The 17,933-nt window shown below is 50.3% G+C and overlaps 1 long non-coding RNA gene across 1 annotated transcript; it reads right to left on the reverse strand.

Annotated features, from left to right (window-relative positions):
• Nucleotides 1–65: 65 nt before the first annotated feature.
• LOC123370400 lies at nt 66–5,175 on the reverse strand. Its single transcript, XR_006579399.1, has 3 exons — nt 5,044–5,175; nt 628–773; nt 66–382 (listed from the first exon to the last, which is right to left on the reverse strand). It is a non-coding gene; the product is annotated as an uncharacterized LOC123370400 (long non-coding RNA).
• Between the last annotated feature and the right edge of the window lie 12,758 nt (nt 5,176–17,933).

Consider the following 17,933-nt stretch of genomic DNA (forward strand, 5'->3'; position numbering starts at 1 on the left):
GGGAGGCCCCTCAGCTGCCATGGAGGTTGGCGGCTCCTGCTGGGCCCTGGGGCGCAGCTCCTGGCTCCTTGGCTTCCTGCAAAGGAAGCCCCAGAGCTGCCGCCCCCGGCTCCTGCCCTCCCCTGGCTCTCTCCTCCACGGCTGAACCTGGGGCCACCTCCGTTTCGGCCCAGAAGGTGCCTCTGGTTCAGCTAGAGGAGCTGCTGTCTTCCGCCTCCTCCAGCAGGCGAAGCAGCTCCTCCCTTTCCCCTGGCCACGAGCCTCTTCCCCGCCCGCGGGGACAGAGGGGCCGCTCTCCGCCTGCGCAGGCTGGCTGATGTTTGCTGGCTGTGGAGCCACCTGCCCGGCCTTCTTCCTGAGCATCTGCCGGATTCGCTCCATCCTGGAAGTGAGTGGGGAGCAGCCATGAGTCTGGCTTCAAGGCAGCCTCTCATTAACGAGCCTGCCTGCTCCCCTGCCCACCTCCCCTCCGCTGAGGCAATTTCTCCTCCCGAGACATCCCACCCCAGGGCACAGGAACCCTCAACCTGGGGAACAAACCCTGACAAGGGACGGGCTGGGAGCCCCAGTGGTGGGATATTCCCACCACACGGGGCATGATGGCTCTGGAGAACTCCACTTACTTACTCTAGATCAGATGGAGCAGGATGGCAGATGCTGAGGGTTACTCCTCCCTTCACCCTCCTCGACCTCCGCACCCAGGTGGCCGGCAACGGGTGCCGCTCAATGCCCTGCCCGCAGGGCAAGGGGTAGCAACCAGCAATCGAAACTGGCTGTGAAAACAATACAATGCCACTAGCGGAACGCTCCTGGGACACTCCATAGCTGTACCCGGGGCCACCTCCATTTGGGCCCAGAAGGTGCCTCAGGGTCAGCTAGGGGAGCTGGGGTCTTCCTCCTCCTCCAGAAAGCCAGAGCTGGCAGTGCCAGCAGGACTCGATTCCCAGTCTCCCTGGCTCCGAGTGGGACCTGTTGTAGTGACTGACGGATTTGCTCCTTGTCCCCCATCCAAAGCCAATAACACATCTCTGGGTTGGCAGTCATGAGTTAGACCTTCTCAGCACCCCTCTGTCTCCCGCAGCCCTCAGCGGTTCCTTGGATTGCGGTGGCTTGGACGGTAACAGGAGTGGCTATTGTTACTGGCTCACTGGGTGGTTCTAGCCAATGAGGGTCTCAGTCTAGCCTCAGAGGCCCACACCCCCAGACACTACAGGTCAGGGAGGATTGATTTCATTCCAAATGTTTTGTAGTTGTATTTTTGAGTTATTTTCCTAATGAGGGATTGATTCTCATGAAATTCTTAGTGGTGGCCGATGACAGAACACAGAGCAATGGTCTCAAGTTGCAGTGTGGAAGGCTTAGCTTGGCTATTAGGAAACACTAGTTCACTAGGAGGGTGGTGAAGCCCTGGAATGGGTTCCCTAGGGAGGTGGTGGAATCTCCATCCTTACAAGTTTTTAAAGGTCAGCTTGACAAAGCCCTGGCTGGGATGATGAAGTTGGGGTTGGTCCTGCCTGCAGCAGGGGGTTGGGCTAGATACCTCCTGAGGTCTGTTCCAGCCCTAGTCTTCTATGATGCTAGGAATAGGGATCTAGTCAAACATGTTGACTTGCTGGTTTTGCAGGATACATACAAACAAAAAGGTTGACTGAACCATTTGTTTTCATTTCAAACAAACTGAGGTAAAGAAGTATCTCTAGTTCGTGCACTGAACTGATTGTTCCTGCTCATAACGTCCTTCCAGATTTTAGAAGTAGTAGCTCACACCTCCTCCTCTCTAGCCTTTATTCATATTTTACAAGGGGAAAAGAAGCCTTCATCCTTTTCCAACTCCCAATCAGTTTCTTACATTTGAATGAAGTAGCTGCATCAACTGGAATGAAGAAAATATTCTTTCTGCACCCGCAGAAGAGGCTAGTGCTGCCAAAATCTGGCTGAGTGTTTCAATCATTTCTGGACCCCCAGGTGCTTAGGCAATGACTTCCAACAGTTCAGTGCTTTGACTTCCTCTGACACTTGGCAGCAAACATGGACTTCTTCATATATGTAGTTATTTAAATTACTTTAATAGGCTGGAGCAACTAGAGGCCTTAACATCACTTGTCATCATTTCAAATTTTATACTGGATAAGTTTAAAAAAAAACTTTTTCAATATAAATTTAAAAAACCCAGTTTAAATAAAAATAAAATCTCTTCTGGGGGGCGGGGGCTGGGTTGTGAAAAAGCCACTGATTGGTCTTGCCCTTGATTTTAGAAGAACTATTTCATCTGAGAGAATCAGAAACTGCTTGTATTCTAGTCAAGGAGAGGAGGCAGCAAAATTCATCCTAGCAGTAATTTGTTGGGCCTTATTTGCTCAGTCTCAAACAAACAAGTGTGCAAAACTCTAGCTAGTCTCTTTTATGGAGGCCCAGCTAAGAGGTGGTGGGAGGGGCAGGAATGCTGTCTCCGTCCCGGATCCAGTAGCAATTGCACAGGATATTGCCACAAAACCTACATTTTACTGCCAAACTCTCTCAGCCAGTCCTCTCCTGCGCTTCCTGGTTTCTAAGTTTCAAATCCACAAAACCTTCCCCTTGACAGTCACTGCCCAGGTGGTGCAGCAGGCAGAGGAACCTGAGCAGTAACATTGTGACACCAGAGGGAACTCAGCCACCTGTCGCTCCCTGACTCCACTAACCCGGAGCATAAACCCGAAGCCTGAGCCCTGCCTTGGGCATCGCTCCCGCGGAAACCTGCAGGTTCCTTTACTGACTTATGCAAATCACCTGTGGAGAGTTAGCACTGACTGGCTGAATTCGCTCTCAAGTCACAATGCCCTTCAGCTTACAGCACGAATGGAAGGGGCACAGGGTGGAAATCAGGCTTTTCTGGTGGCCCGTTTTCCAACTGAGAAGAAGGGACAAGAGGGAAGGAGGAAGAGGGAAGCAAAATGGCCACATTCCAAACGCCCCCAGCGAGTCACAGGTTAATTCCAAGCCCAGAGGAAACCACTGTCGTCTGACTTTCTCTTTCACTTCGGCCATAGAATGTGCCTCAAAATAATTCCCATAGGAATTAGAGCAGGTTTTTTAGTAAAACACCCAAGCTTGATTTTAAAAGAGGCCAGTTGTGGAAAATCCAGCACAACCCTCAGTGAATTGCTCCAAACTCTGATGTTAAAAATGCTCCTCGCCTTCTTTCCAGTGTGTATTGGTCTAGCTTCAACTTCCAGCCATTGTCTGCTCATAACCTTTCTCTGGTAAAGCGAAGATGGAGGCTTGCTGCAGCAAGGCTAAAGGGCTCTGCGAGGTTCCCCCTGCCCTGCATCCCTGTCCTGCCTGGCTGTTGGCAAGGGAGCTCTGTGAGGTCACAGATGTCTCACTCATAGAATCATAGACTATCAGGGTTGGAAGGGACCTCAGGAGGTATCTAGTCCAACCCCCTGCTCAAAGCAGGACCAATTCCCAACTAATTGTCTTTGCTCAATGGGCTGAGTTCCTGCGAAAAGCTTTTGTGAAGTCACTGCCACACCCACCTTTCCCTGGCAGGCCTGACCTCTGCCCCTGGCCAGCCCAGCTGGATGTTTGAGCTGCACCCCGGATCACCCCACTTGCTCATTATTGATTCTGGGGAGCAAGCAGGCTACCCAGTAAAACAGCAGAGTCTGTTCCGCACCCCACACTGAGCTTTTCATAGAGGCATCGGTTGTGAAACAATTCAGTCTCCTAATCTGGCCTCTATTTCACGGGCTATGAAATTTCACACTCTTAGCACCCTATTGAGCCCAATTGCTTGTAATTCACTAAAAGGCACCTTCCCAACCAGTTATGATGGTAGGACACCAGGAAACAGAGACTCCACCTCTCCCCTGGGTAATTTCTTCCAGTGGCTAGTCTCCCTCACTGTCATCATTACATTGGAAATTAACAACCTCTGATAAGGGCCCAATTTATGACAATCTTTTAAATAATTTAAATAGAAGAGAAAAAATAACATTCAGTAGAACATGTTCACTGCCAAGCTTTTCAGACAGTCGCACACTGATGCGATAGCTAAGGCCCCGGAAGCAAAGCTAGCTGAAATGCTAACCCAGCTTTGGGCAGCAGTAAAGGTGCAGAAAATATTGTCTTCCTTTCACTTTATTCAAATCGTTCAGTTCAATCGACTAGTTTGTTGAAATTCAAGAAAGCCATTGGTAATTCACAAAACAGGCAAACTTGTGTTCCTCCCTCAATCTAGGGATAAAAACTAGGGGATAGATCTACTGGTTCATCAATCTAGAAACTCGTGGAGACAAGAATGTATCATTTCACTTCACTAACCACACATCAAATTGCCTTTGTTTAAGAAATTTGTTAGTTTGAAATGCAAAACATTTTGATACAACTTCTTTCTTATGCTTCTCTTTCTAGCTCTGGCATGGCCTTGCTGTGTGACCAAAGAGAGGTCACTTCTTTTCTCTTTCCCTCAGTATCATGGGGGATGGAGAAAATTCTCTCAGTCCTAGCAGGAGAGAGATTTGAGCAAGTCAGGCGCGTTAGGGCCCTCGTGCTCTAAAGGACAATGGGCGATTGTTGTTTGGGGCAAGAATCCCGACGGATTTGTTACTTGTCCCCCAACCAAAGCCAATAACACATCTCTGTATTTTCAGTCATGAGTTAGACATTCTGTCTCCCACAGCCCTCAGCTGTTCCTTGGATTAGGGAGGCTTGGATGCTAAGAGAACTGGAATTATTTTAACGGCTTCTTGGGTGTTACTAGCCCATGAGGGTCTCAGTCTGGCCCCCAAGGCCCACACTCCCAGACACTAGAGATCAGGAGGGGTTGATTTCACTCAAAGTGTTTTGTATTTGCGTTTTTGAATTATTTTCCTAATGAAAGATTGATTCTCATGAAATCTTAGAGCTGGCAGATGACAGAACAAGGAGCAATGCTCTCAAGTTGCAGGGTGGAAGGCTCGGATATTAGCAAAAACTTTTTCCCTAGGAGGGTGGTGATGCCTTTGAGTCTACTAGGATAGAGTCCCCTATCTTGTACTTAGAGCCTATATTTTTTCTTACCTTCTACACAGATGACAATGTCTTGGAAACAAATTCCACACAGATATGAGAGAAACACGCAGAGAAAATCTCCTCTACAGCAACTGACTCTTGGTCCTCGGCGAGAGACCGCGAGCTGGAGGCTTGCTGCAGCAAGGCTACAGGGCTCTCCGAGGTTCCCCCTGCCCCGCACCCCTGTCCTGCCCGGCCGTTGGCAAGGGAGCTCTGTGAGGTCACAGACGCCTCATCATCGTTGCCCAATAGGCTGAGTTCCTGCCAAAGGCCTTTGTGACGTCACTGCCACACCCACCTTTCCCTGGCAGGCCTGACCTCTGCCCCTGGCCAGCCCAGCTGGGTGTTTGAGCTGCAGCCCGGATCACCCCACTTGCTCTGGGGTGATTCTGGGGAGCAAGCAGGCCACCCAGTAAAACAGCAGAGTCTGTTCCGCACCCCACACTGAGCTTTTCATAGAAGTTATGAAACAATTCGATCTCCTAATCTGGCCTCTATTTCACAGGCTATGAAATTTCACACACTTTGCACCATGTGAAGCCCAATTGCTTGTAAGTCACTAAAAGGCACTTTCCCAACCAGTTATGATGGTACGACACTGGGAAACAGAGACTCCACCTCTCCCCTGGGTAATTTGTTCCAGTGGCTAGTCTCCCTCACTGTCAGAAATGTGGGCCTACGTCTCCTTTGAATTTCTCTGGCTTCAGCTGGCAGCTCTTGGTTCTTGTTGTGCCTTTTTTGGCTAGATGAAATTAGCCCAGCCCCGTGAAATCAGATCTCCCCGTCCTGCTGGGAGCCCCCCAACCAGGAGAACCCAGTAGGGGCCTCGTAGCTGTTTCTCTGCCCGGCTGGGGACAGGACTTCCTCTCCGTGGGGATATCAGACGCACCTGCAGAGGCAATGCAGAAGTGAGCGCGCTGCATCAGCCCAGCATTGGGCTCAGGGCTTTGGCCTTGGCAGCTTCTGCTCCACTCACGTCTCTGGGTGCCCGGACTCAGAGCTTCTGGCCCCCTGTGGCTGCAGCCAGTGCTGGGGCACTGGGCTCAGGACTTTCATGCCCCTCCCCACTCCTGCCGGCGCTCTGGGTGCCTGGGCTCAGGGCTTCTGCCCGGCCTCTGCAGCGGGGGATCTGGGCTTCCCTTGCAGGTCCTTCTGGGGCTCAGGGGTCCATTTCTCTGGATGCCCCAAAAATGGTAGGAGCCGAGGTGCTCCCAAGTAGTAGGTAGGAGCCGAGGTGCTGCCAACAGCAGGGCCCCACCTGCACATCTGGGAACCTCCTCTAGCTTCAGAAAGGTTGCTGGCTGCTGCCCTTGGAGCCCAGCTCTGAAGGCAGCACACAAGTGAGGGTGGCAATGCTGTGACCCCCCCCCACAACAGCCTCTGAACTCCCCCATTCTCCCAGTTTGGTCGGGACCCCCATGGTTACAATACCAGGAAATGTCAGGTGGAAACATCGAAATGGTGACGTTGGTCAAGTTCAAGGCCCGAGGGTTTGTAAACTAGTCAAAGTGAGCCCTGAATGTGGTAGGGATGTGGCTATTATGGAGGCCCGAGCAGGTTTGCACTCCCAGTTCTCCTGAAAGGCCATGGAGAATTCCTGCTGCCTGAGAAACTTTCCCGAATAAGCTACCAGGACTGGGAGAGAAATGAAGGAAACCAACCAAAGCCTGAGCTCCAAACTGGTCCTCCTGATCTGATGTGAGGTCACATCCTGGCCTTTAGGGCCATTGGCAGGATCTTCCCTGTTCCCAGCTGCAGCATCACCCTCGTTATCCTGCCTGATAAGGATCCCGCCAGGGCTCAGCTAAATGGCATGTGGCATGACAGGCTCTTTGCTGGGGGCCTTGGCAGCGCTCAATCGAGATCTGAATCGGACGGGCACGGGCAGCTGCATTTCCTGACTTTTTACTGGACTCCTGGACCCTCTCACGCTGCTGCTGCAAATGTTCCTTCTTGCTCAGCGCTCAGCAGCAGAATGCTCCTTGCCCTTTGGCTGCGACATCCAGACGTCTAGTCCTGCTGCTCTGAAAGAAACCGTCTTCACAGCTCTAATCCTGGCAGATATTGATTAAAATCTTGCCGTGCTCCTCTAAGTGTATTTGTGATTGGACGTGCTGCTTGCTAGGGGGGATTTTCAGATACATAAACTGCATAAAACAGAGGGAAAGACAAAAGGAAGCATCAACATGTCTAAGAATTTGAACAATATTTGAAGACCATATATTGGTGTCTAACTACCTCCTGCTGCCAAGAAATGCAACTGGTATTTTAACGACACACTCACTCCGCTTGTGCCTGACCTGTGATTCAGAGCTCTGAGGAATTCTGTCCCCTGGTGTTGGCAGAACAAATAAACCCCACCTCCCATTACACAATCCATTTGAGTTCAAGAGAGAGAGATCTCTATCTTACAACAAGCTTTGACATTACGGGGCAAAGACTAAGATGAGAGGTCAATTTTTCTTGCAGTTCTAATACCCGAGGAAAACTCCGAAATCCATTCTGTTGACCAAGAGAAAAGATTGTTTTTCTGTTCTCAAAGTGCTGATGCTTTTGACCCCAAAATGTTATCTTCGTTTTCTCTCACAAAATAACTTGCAGTGAAATGGGACCAACTGCCTAAACTATCCTGAACGCTGCATGTCAGAGTTTGGGAATATCAGGACTGATCATCCGTCAGTTGTCACGGATCCATCAGCATCAGCAGAGCTACGGTGATTTATACCAACCGAGTGTCTGGTCCATTGTGCTGTAATGAATTAAAAGATTTCACACGCTGTGCATATGAAGATGAAAATGTAGGGTGGAAGGGACCTCATGTAGTCCAGTCAGGCTCCGCATGCTGGGGCAAGACCCCTTGGTTTCAAAGAATCTTGTTTAATGGAGGGTTTTGTTTTTTTCCTAAAAATGTGCTTCATTTATTTGAGTTTTCTTCTTAGTTTGAAGTGGGAGAAGGAACAGGAACATCTGGACCCACCTAGCTTCCAAGGGAATCATCTTTCTTGATGCTGTTTGACCTGCAATTCATTGTGGCCCATTAGGTGGAGATTCTCTAGGAAGTTGCTTTATGACTCTGCTAATGAACTATCTTCTGAGAAGGACAGACTGGTCCTGCCACTGTCTCTACTCACTCACGGTAAATTATAGAGATTTGTAGCCGTAGGTTGCACAGGATGATAAGATACTGCATGTGAGCACGGGAGAGAGGGAGATGTTTTCCTTAGTATTCATTAGGGTCCTTTTCTTTGGAGGTGGAAGCTTTTCCAAACTCACTTGCTGCCTCTGTTTCCCCACTGCAGAACTCCAGTTTTAGGCTGTGCAAGAAGCCAGAGCAGGCATAAGGGTCTCACCCATAGTTTTAATTCAGCTCCCGCTGCTTAACTTTGCTCTTCATTCATATCTCCTCAGTTAATATACAGTGAACCAGTGTGAACATAATCTTACTGATTTCAACAAGAATGCTGATTATTGAACTTATCAGAGTTTATTCCTAGTTTGTGGTTTTAATTGACTTCTTATACATAGCATAGCTCCTGCTTTAATTATGAAAAGGTGATAGACAGGTAGACACTAGACAGGCGGATGTTTTTCTATGGGGATAGATAGACAGAGACCTGGTTATGTCTGGGGTTAGATAGACAGAAACACGTCATTAGACACACACAGGAGAAAGGAAGACGTCCAGAGGTTATGGCACTCATCTAAGACTTGAGGGGTCTGAGTTTAAATTCCGCCTCCACTGCAGACTTCCTTTGTGATCTTGAGCAAATCACTTAGGGCCAGATTTTTTAAAGAGATTTCAGTTCCTAATTCCCATTGAAACCAATGGGATGTATGTGGCCTAAATACCTTTTAAAAACCTGGGGTTAGTCTCCCTCTGCCTCTGTTTGCCACTTGTAATATGGAGCTAAGAGAAGGAGCATTGTAAGCAAGACACAAGAAGTGATTCTTCTGCCCTACTCTGCACTGATTAGGCCTCAGCTGGAGTCTTGTGTCCAGTTCTGGGCACCGCTTTTCAGGAAAGATGTGGCCCAATTGCAGAGAGTCCAGATAAGAGCGACAAAAATGCGAGTGCCGTGTCTCCGTGTGGCTCGCAGAGGCAGCAGCACATCCCCAATCCGGCTTCTATGCCTAGGGAAAGCCAGGAGGCTCCACACGCTGCCTGTGTCCTAAGCACCGCCCCTGCAGCTCCCATTGGCTGGGAACCACAGCCAATGGGAGCTCCAGGTGCGGCGCCTGCAGACAGGGCAGTTTGCCCACCCCTGGGCTAAGGGCACACAGTGTTCGCAGTTACATGGCCCATGATGCTAACCCGCATCACGCCCTGGTTAAATCTTCAAACAAGTCCCTTCGTGCTTCCTCCCATTCTGCCCCCACACTCGGGAGGAGCTCCCTGTAAACGTCAGCAAAACGACCTCCTCATCCCAGGGACTGTTTGACTCTTTAATTATTGCCTGTCCAGCAGGCTTGCCATCTCCTTATGAACTTACTGTTGCTCCTGGTTACCCCGGGGTCTACAACCGCCCGAACGCCCACAACGATTGGATCCAGAAGAACGTGCCTGGTGTGACTTTCAAGGTGGTGAACTTCACTACCACTGTCAGTCCGAATGGTGCCAGTCTGTCTGCCACCGTTCCCAGGGTCCTCCTCCTTGTTGTGCTTCTGCGACTGGTCATCTGAACCCCGTCCCCCCGCCTCCTAGACTGGCTCCCCATCACACCCCAGTTCTTCCTCATCTTTGGTACCGACAGACCATGTGTGCAGTGACACTAGACCCCAGGATTCACACCCTACACACGACTGTAACAATCTTTGTGCAAAATACGCATTGTGAGGTATCATTTGAAAACTGATAACTCTCTGACCATTCATATCCCTGTGTGATATATGTACGCGATGGGTGCTAAGAGTTATGGACATACACTGGAATGGTCACTAAAATGAGTTCAAACTCCATATGCCGGGGGAGTTGTTAAACAGATCGATCCTAAGTGAAGGACTGTGTGTTTACCTCAGTTTACATTCAAGCCGCACACAGACCCATCAAAGCTCACACTGAGAAGCGGGGGAGAAGACAGCCTGGTGTCTACACCCAGCAGGAGAGAGAAGCTCTTCTGGGTTTTATTTTTCAGAAGGGTCCATTGCAAAGATTTACTGGTCTGAACTTCATGTGATAATCTACTGAATCAACTGATTGGATACAATAGTGCTGTGTTATACGAGAGTACGGGGTAGGTTTTTCTGAAAACAAATGACCCCCCGGTGCTTAATATCACTGTGAAATGTCTGTATAAACACTATATGAGGAAATGTGGATACTTTATGATATGCTTTAAAGTCTGCAGCCAAACAGGGAGACACAGGTTCTCTTACAGACTGCGGGGAAGGGGGGTGCTAGGTACAAAGTCCTGCTTCTCCAAACCCAGGAGAACCGAGAACGGAAGGAGTTCTCTTAGCTTTTCTTAGCCAGATCTGGGTGTAGGGTTGCCAACTTTCTAATTCCAAAAGTGGTAGGTTATGGAAATTAAAATATATTTTTATTTCATAAATGCCAATATTGTAATTTTACATGTGGAATTAGGACCACACATTATCACAGCTGCAATGAGTCCATTCAAGGCCCACTCCTGAAGCCCAAATACAAATCCATAGAGCAGAACCACATGCACCTGTCCAGAGACCTATATACAGAAATCTGTAGAAACTGACTCCCACGCTTACGTACAGATACACACGTGTATTCACGTGTACACATCTTGTTACCTCAATTTCACTAGAAACCAACCCAGGGTTACACTAATATTGATTTTATTAAACGCCTTCCTCTGCAGCATGGGGCACAGGTCACTTGCTGGAGGATTCTCTGCACCTTGAAGTCTTTAAGCCACAATTTGAGGACTTCAATAACTCAGACATAGGCTAGGGGTTTGTTACAGGAGTGGGTGGGTGAGAGTCTGTGGCCTGCATTGTGCAGGAGGTCAGACTAGATGATCATAATGGCCCCTTCTGCCCTTAACGTCTATGATTTTATGATCAAACAGAAAAAGGTTGACGCTTGTTCATGGACGCGCACATTCACCGCGTTCATACCCTCCTGCACCCACACACTCACGCAGGCAGAGAGTTACCGGAGACAGCAGAGGAAGCCGGGAAGCCAAAGCATAGTAGATCTGGTGTGTGTCCGCTAACCACTAGCCCCGACTCCCCTCCAGAACCAGGGATGGAACCCCAGATCCCTGAGTCTGTTCCTGGCTGGTCTCGATTCTCCTCAGCACCTGTGCAGGGAACAGAACTAGGGCTGCAGTGCAAGCCTCGCCCATTGTCCCATTGCTCCTCCCATAGTCTCCACCCCAAGCCACAAGTGGCTACCAGGCATCAGTAGGTTTCAGAGTGACACCAGCATGAGATGAAGAGGGGCTGCTCCAAGCTCTCTCAGGGCCACACCTTTTTTTTCCACCCAGCCAAGCCCACAGGAGCTCTGGGTCAGGACAGCCCCACGCAGCCTCCAGCGAGCGGAGCAGTCAGCCCCTAGCTTTGAGGCAGCGGGTTATAAGCCCAGCTGGAGGCACTGCATTGGAGTGGGGGCTGATTTTGGCCAGCCCCCAGCTGCGGGTGTTGGTGCTGAGGAAGCCACCGCATCTCTGAGCCCGTTATCGCTGATCCCACGGCTCTCTGGCTCGGAGCCCAGCATTTTCCTGCTTAAATCTCTGATTTACAGGAAAGCGAAAGCAAAAGCTCCCGGACCCTCATTTCCCCATTGTGAGAGCTGCCTATTTGCAGCTCAGCCGCCGGCAGGATGCTCCTGGCCAGTGCTCTGGGCTCAGGATCCCCTCAGCTGGCCCCTTCTTCTGCACCCCCTGACCCCTGCTCCTCACCACTTCCAGGGACCTGCTCACGCAGCTCGTTTCCAGCTGGCCATGGGCACCGGACAGACGGCTCGGCCCGGCTACCTCCCGAGAAAACCTGGGCAGGTGGCCACCCGCCTGGGGATGGTCTCACAGAGCAGGCCCGAGTCACAGCCCTGATTTCTCCTCCCCCAAGAACGGCCCAGCAAGGACCAGATCTCGGCTAAGCCGCGCTGGCCAAAATGGGTCAATGGTGCACGAGCATCCTGGCAGCTTTCGCAATGGGGGCGGAGGGGGGCAGACAAGGGTCCAGGAGCTTCTGCTTTTGCTTTCCTGTAAATCAGAGATTTAATGAGGAAAATGCTGGGCTCCGAGCCAGAGGACCCTGGGACTGGAGATAAGGGGCTCAGACTTGCCATGGCTTCCTCAGCATTGGGGGGCTCTGCTCTGAGCTGGCTGCGCTGCTGGTGCTGTCGTCCCCAGCGCATGGTAAGAGAGACCAAGGGATCCAGAGAGGGACACAGTCACGGGGAACAGACCAGAGGGGGCAATCCTGCCCCTAGGGGGGTAATTGACTGGAGGGGACGATCTTGCCCCACCCCCGGGGGGGGGGAAGAGAATGAAGGGGACAACCCTGCCCGTCGTGTACAAACTCTCTCTGAGAGGTTTCCATTGTACACAGTTCCCAGGGTAATCCTTGTGAGTGGGTGTATTCCCCGTAATGGGCCATCAACGCTGTCTGGCCTTTTCATGGCTTTGGGGGTTCCCAACCTCACAACATATTTCAGTCCCATACTCATAGCAAAACCTCATAATTCCAGATACAACAACAACACATACAACTTAACAGGGTATTAATATTCAGCTGATGAAGACTTTTAAAATGATACATCACAAGGCATACTTTGTACAAAACGTATCATAATTATATCACCATAGTGAATAAGGGGGTGGCAGGGTATCAACGTTCACTCAGAAACCTACTGACACACAGTAACCATCTGTGATTTGAGGCAGACTATAGACATTGTGGGAGGAGCTGGGGATCATGGGCAGAACTTGTATTCCAGCCCTTTTCCCCACCTTCCACCCTCCCCAACAGGGGCTGTCTGCTCCGCTCGCTGGAGTCTGAGCTGCTCCTCCCCCAATGTCTCTGACTCTGTCATGTCTCCCCAACATTTCCATCCCTCCACAGGTGCAGTGGAGAGTCATGCCCAGCCAGGTAAAGAGTCTGGACTCCTGGGTCCTATCCCCAGCTCCAGGAGGGGAGTGGGATCTAGTGGTTAGGGCAGAGGGGCTGAGATCCAGGACTCCTGGGTTCTATCCCTGGCTCTGGGAGGAAAGTGGGGCCCAGAGATTAGAGCAGAGGGGGCTGAGATCCAGACTCCTTGGTTATTTCCCAGGCTTGGGGCAAAGAGTGGGGTCTGTCAGGTGAGAGCAGGGGGACTGGGAGCCAGGACTCCTGGGTTCTCTCCCTGGTTTTGGGTGGGAGAGGTGCACTTTGTCCCATGTTAACATGGCTCCCTGGTTTGTGCAGTGTTCAGTTGTATCACAGGGGGGCAGGATGCCCAGGAGGGTCGATGGCCCTGGCAGGTCAGTGTGCAAGTAAATAGTCACCCCACCTTGTCTCTCTAACAGCCCGGGATCAAGTCGGCTACAGCACTGCAAACAGCTACAGTGAAACTAACTTTTACTAAAAGAACTGGGGTACTTGTGGCACCTTAGCGACTAACACATTTATTTCAGCATAAGCTTTCGTGGGTTATACAGCCCACTTCTTCGGATGCATAGACGGGAACAAACAACAAGAGTGTATATATATATAGTGGCAGAGCTCTGACCTTGCTCCCGTGGGTCCTGTGCTTCTAGGCAGTTTATGCTGCCTCAGTGGCTCACTGTGACCCTCCGCGTAGCCCTTCTCTCTCTAGGGCCAGGGTTACAGTCTGCTGAGCCCTTTTCATCATAGGCTGCAAGGAGGTTGGTGAGAGAACTCCCACAGTCTCTGTTCAGCCTCCTGTCCTGACAGGGGCCTGACTTCCCCTTCCAGGAGCTGTTCCTGTAGTGGTGGGTTGGGGGGAACCCGGGCCCGCCCTCTACTCCGGGTTCCAGCCCAGGGACCCTAATGGTAGCAGTTGTTGGCAGCCGACCTTTCACTGCCAGAGTTGCTACATTTCCCTGGGACACTTCCCCACAGCACTCCTGCTTCTCCCTTCTTCACCCTTAGCTTAGGGCTCCCTTAACGATGGTTTGAGGGTGTCTTCAGTAACCAGCCCTTCAGCCGCACTTCCTCTCCCCTGGCTCTCCCCTGCCTGACTGGAGTGAGCCCTTTGTATAGTATCAGCAGGGCCTTAATTAGAGTCAGGTGGTCACATTAACTTAATGGCCTCACCTGACTCTTTGCAGGTTAATTGGAGTCAGGTGTTCTCATTAGCCTGGAGCAGCCCCTGCTCTGGTCAGTCAGGGAACAGAAAACTGTTAATCCAGTGGCCAGTATATCTGCCTTCTGCTACTCTGCTGTACCCAACTGGCCTGGATCTATCACAACCCCCAAATTTACAAAAACATGCCAATCAAAAGTATGACATAGCTGATCAAATGGAGCAAAAGCAAAGGTTACGAGATATGCCAAAAACAAGATGTGGTTTCTGCTTGTTTGCCTGTTTCATTCTTGATCTAGTCTGACTAATATGTGCGAACAAAGGCATCTTTACTCATGTGTTTAAACAAAGGACAAAGACACTATGTATGTTGCTTCTGCCTAGCCAGAGGAGTTTGTTAGTATAATGGGAACAGATAAGAGCAGTTGAAGTGTTACCGGGCATGGCGGGAGTATCATATGTTAGTGCACACTTGAAAACTGCCTCAACTCCTATCTTAAGGCAAGGTCAGTCAACCAGTCAAGAGGAGCAAGGGGGGTTGGGGGAAGATATAAAACACTAAAAGGCCAGAGAAATGCCTGTCCCTGACCGTAGCCCAGCCTCACTCCTTACCCCTCTCATGGGGTACAGAAGAGATGGGACAAAGACCCCAGACTCACGACTCCCCAAAATGGAACATGACCATAAATTGCAAGGAGTGGGACTGAGGGTGTGCATTGCAGGTAGGATCATGCCTGCTAAGGAGCGTGGACAACGGGACACTGGGACACAAGACTCTGCAGCGTCAGAGTTATGGATACGCTTGCTGGAAACTAACCCAAATAAATATCACATTGCCTGCACCTCAGACTTCTGGTCTTCTGCTTTCCGTCTGCGTGACAAGAACCTGGGAAGGGGATGAAGGGAAAACCCTCTAACAATACTCACATGCTCAAAGATGTTCTAGGATCCGACGGACCTCTCGCCAATTGATCAGCAGCAGAGGGATAGTTCCTGCTGGGGGTTTTCCAGTGGGTATTCCCACTTTTATCCAACCAGGGAACCGTTTATATATTGTAATTCTATCTAGGCCTACCACCTTATGCACATGCATGAAGGTGGCAGCCCTCTTTCCCTTATTTGTACTTTCACACCCCAGGAACGCTGGGGTACCCCATTTTTATAGGTTGTTCAGAGTTCCTCTTATTCGTATTTGCCTTTATGCACAACATGTACTCTGTGGTCTGGACAGACATTCAAAGATGTTATGATCAGGTGTCTTGTGGTCTCAGACAATACATTTGCGGTTTATTGCAATCCATTTTCCGTAACCTCAGCTATTGACAAATCTTATTCAGTGACCTTGTGACCTTGTAAGCAGAGCAACCAGGCAGCCTGTGGTGAGAACCATCTAAGTTTGTAAGGGCACTGAAAGTGTTAAGAGCAGCTTAGAATGCATTTTGCTTTTATTTAATTTGACCAAATCCGACTTGTTATGTTTTGACTTACAATCACTTAAAATAGATCTTTATAGTTAATACATCTGTTTGTTTATCCTATCTGAAGCAATGCATTTGGTTTGAAGTGCGTCAGAGAATCCCCTTGGGATAACAAGCCTGGTACATATCAATTTCTTTGTTAAATTGATGAACTCCTAGAAGCTTGCAGCATCCAGCGGGCATAACTGGACACTGCAAGACGGAGGTTCCTAGGGTTGTGTCTGGGACCGGAGATATTGGCTAGTGTCATTTGGTTGCACAATCCAAGGAGCAGCTGACACGCCAGAGGCTGTGCGTGACCAGCCCAGGAGTGGGGGCTCTCACAGCAGAGCAGGGTCAGGCTGGCTCCCAGAGTCAAGGATTGTGGTGACCTAGCAGATCACCAGTCTAGAAAACACCAGAGGGGAACGTCACAGGCTGCACCCAGGAATTGCAAGGGAATCCAGATTTTTTTGCCTCCCAGAATTAGCCTTGTGATTTCAATGGGATTCAGGATTTTCTTTTTCAATTTCTCATCCCCCTGTATACCACCCTAGCCCGAGCCCTGATAATAACCATATACCCATGATAACCTTAACCTAATCTCCATGGCAGTCTCAACCCCATAATAATGCCAGACCTGTCTGCTCTTTCTTCACGCCCTAAGTGCTTGTGATACAGACACACCCAAACTCTGCTGGCAGGAGTGTTATATCTATACCTGCTTGCATCCGAAGAAGTGGGTATTCACCCACGAAAGCTCATGCTGCAAAACTTCTGTTAGTCTATAAGGTGCCACAGGATTCTTTGCTATATCTATACCTGACCACATACACCAAAAGGGACTCTTTGGGTCTCTGAAGTTGAGCTGATTGTGGCTTGTTGTGGGAATGGTTTTAGAGCTATTCACATAGGATGTTTTGTTCCAAATCTGATGGGGCATCTGATAGCTGGATACCCATGGACACCGCCTCTGTTTACTGTGTGGATGAGATGCAAGCTGGACATTTACAAAGACAAATGAACCGCCGGAGGGTTCTCAGAAGAGGGGCTCCCTGGGCTAAGAGGCGATACCTTGTGACTGGATAAGAGCAGAAGATTGGTGCACGTGGTTATCCATTACAGGGGAGGGAGGGGTGACGTCTCAGAAATGGTAGATCCCAGCTTTATGGGCTGGACAAGGGCTGGAAGAACTAACGACTGAGTGAGTAACACCTTATCAGACAAGCCAGCACCAACGTGGGCAGGCGGTAGACTGTGTTTTATGTTTTTCATCTACCTGTAACCTCATGTTTCCACCTCCTTTGCCTGTATTTTGAATCTCTCCCTCAGCATCGGCTAAATCAGTCTCAGCTTGGAGTTACAATAAACACCTCTGAGTGCTGGGTGCAAAGGAGAGGGTTGAACTGAGGGGAAGCCGGGAAGTGCAGTTTCTACGGAGGCAGCGGACGGCTACACATTGTGAGTGCGCAGAAGACGGGGGACTGGGCACTGGAGTGTAACAGAGTCGGGGGGTGTAAATTGGTGCCTGCAGAGGGATAGAGCCGGGCGCGCGGAGTGCCAGGAATGCCAGCAGCAGGTGGCTGGGAGAGTTTCCCCTGGTGGGCACAAACTGGGCTTCCCTCCCCGCACCCGGGACCAGAGGTAGTGGGGCAACCCAGACACCACGGGTCACCGGGAAAAGTATCAAAATGCTCGTGGGAGTTGGAATCCCATGTAAGATTCCAACAACAAAATACATTGCCCTGCGCATGTGGAAACAGAATGTGTCTGGGAGCCAGGACTCCTGGGTTTCTTCACCCACTCTGGGGTCTAGTGGATTAAAGCAGAACCAGAACTCCTGGGTTATTTCCCTGGCTCCAGAAGGAGAACGTGTTGCTCTCTTATCATCAGGTAACACGTATAATTATTTACACTCTCCTCACTTCAGCTCCCTTGCCCGGGGATAATGTAGTTTCCTCTTTTCTTCCCAGGCTGTGGCAAGCCGTTGGTCTCAGGGCGCATCTTGAATGGTCAAGATGCCAAGGCCGGGGCCTGGCCCTGGCAGGTCAGCATGCAGAGAAACCGCTCCCACATCTGCGGCGGTTCGCTCATCTCCGAGAGCTGGGTCAGCAGCTCATTGCTTCAAGCTGTGAGTACCCCAGGCAGGGCAGAGAGAGTGACTGCAGCCGTTCTGAACAGATTCTCTCTCCCTTTTCACTGGCTTGCTGTTGCGTGGC

Source organism: Mauremys mutica, chromosome 4, assembly GCF_020497125.1.
Source record: "Mauremys mutica isolate MM-2020 ecotype Southern chromosome 4, ASM2049712v1, whole genome shotgun sequence".
In the NCBI taxonomy this organism is placed as follows: Eukaryota; Metazoa; Chordata; order Testudines; family Geoemydidae; genus Mauremys; species Mauremys mutica.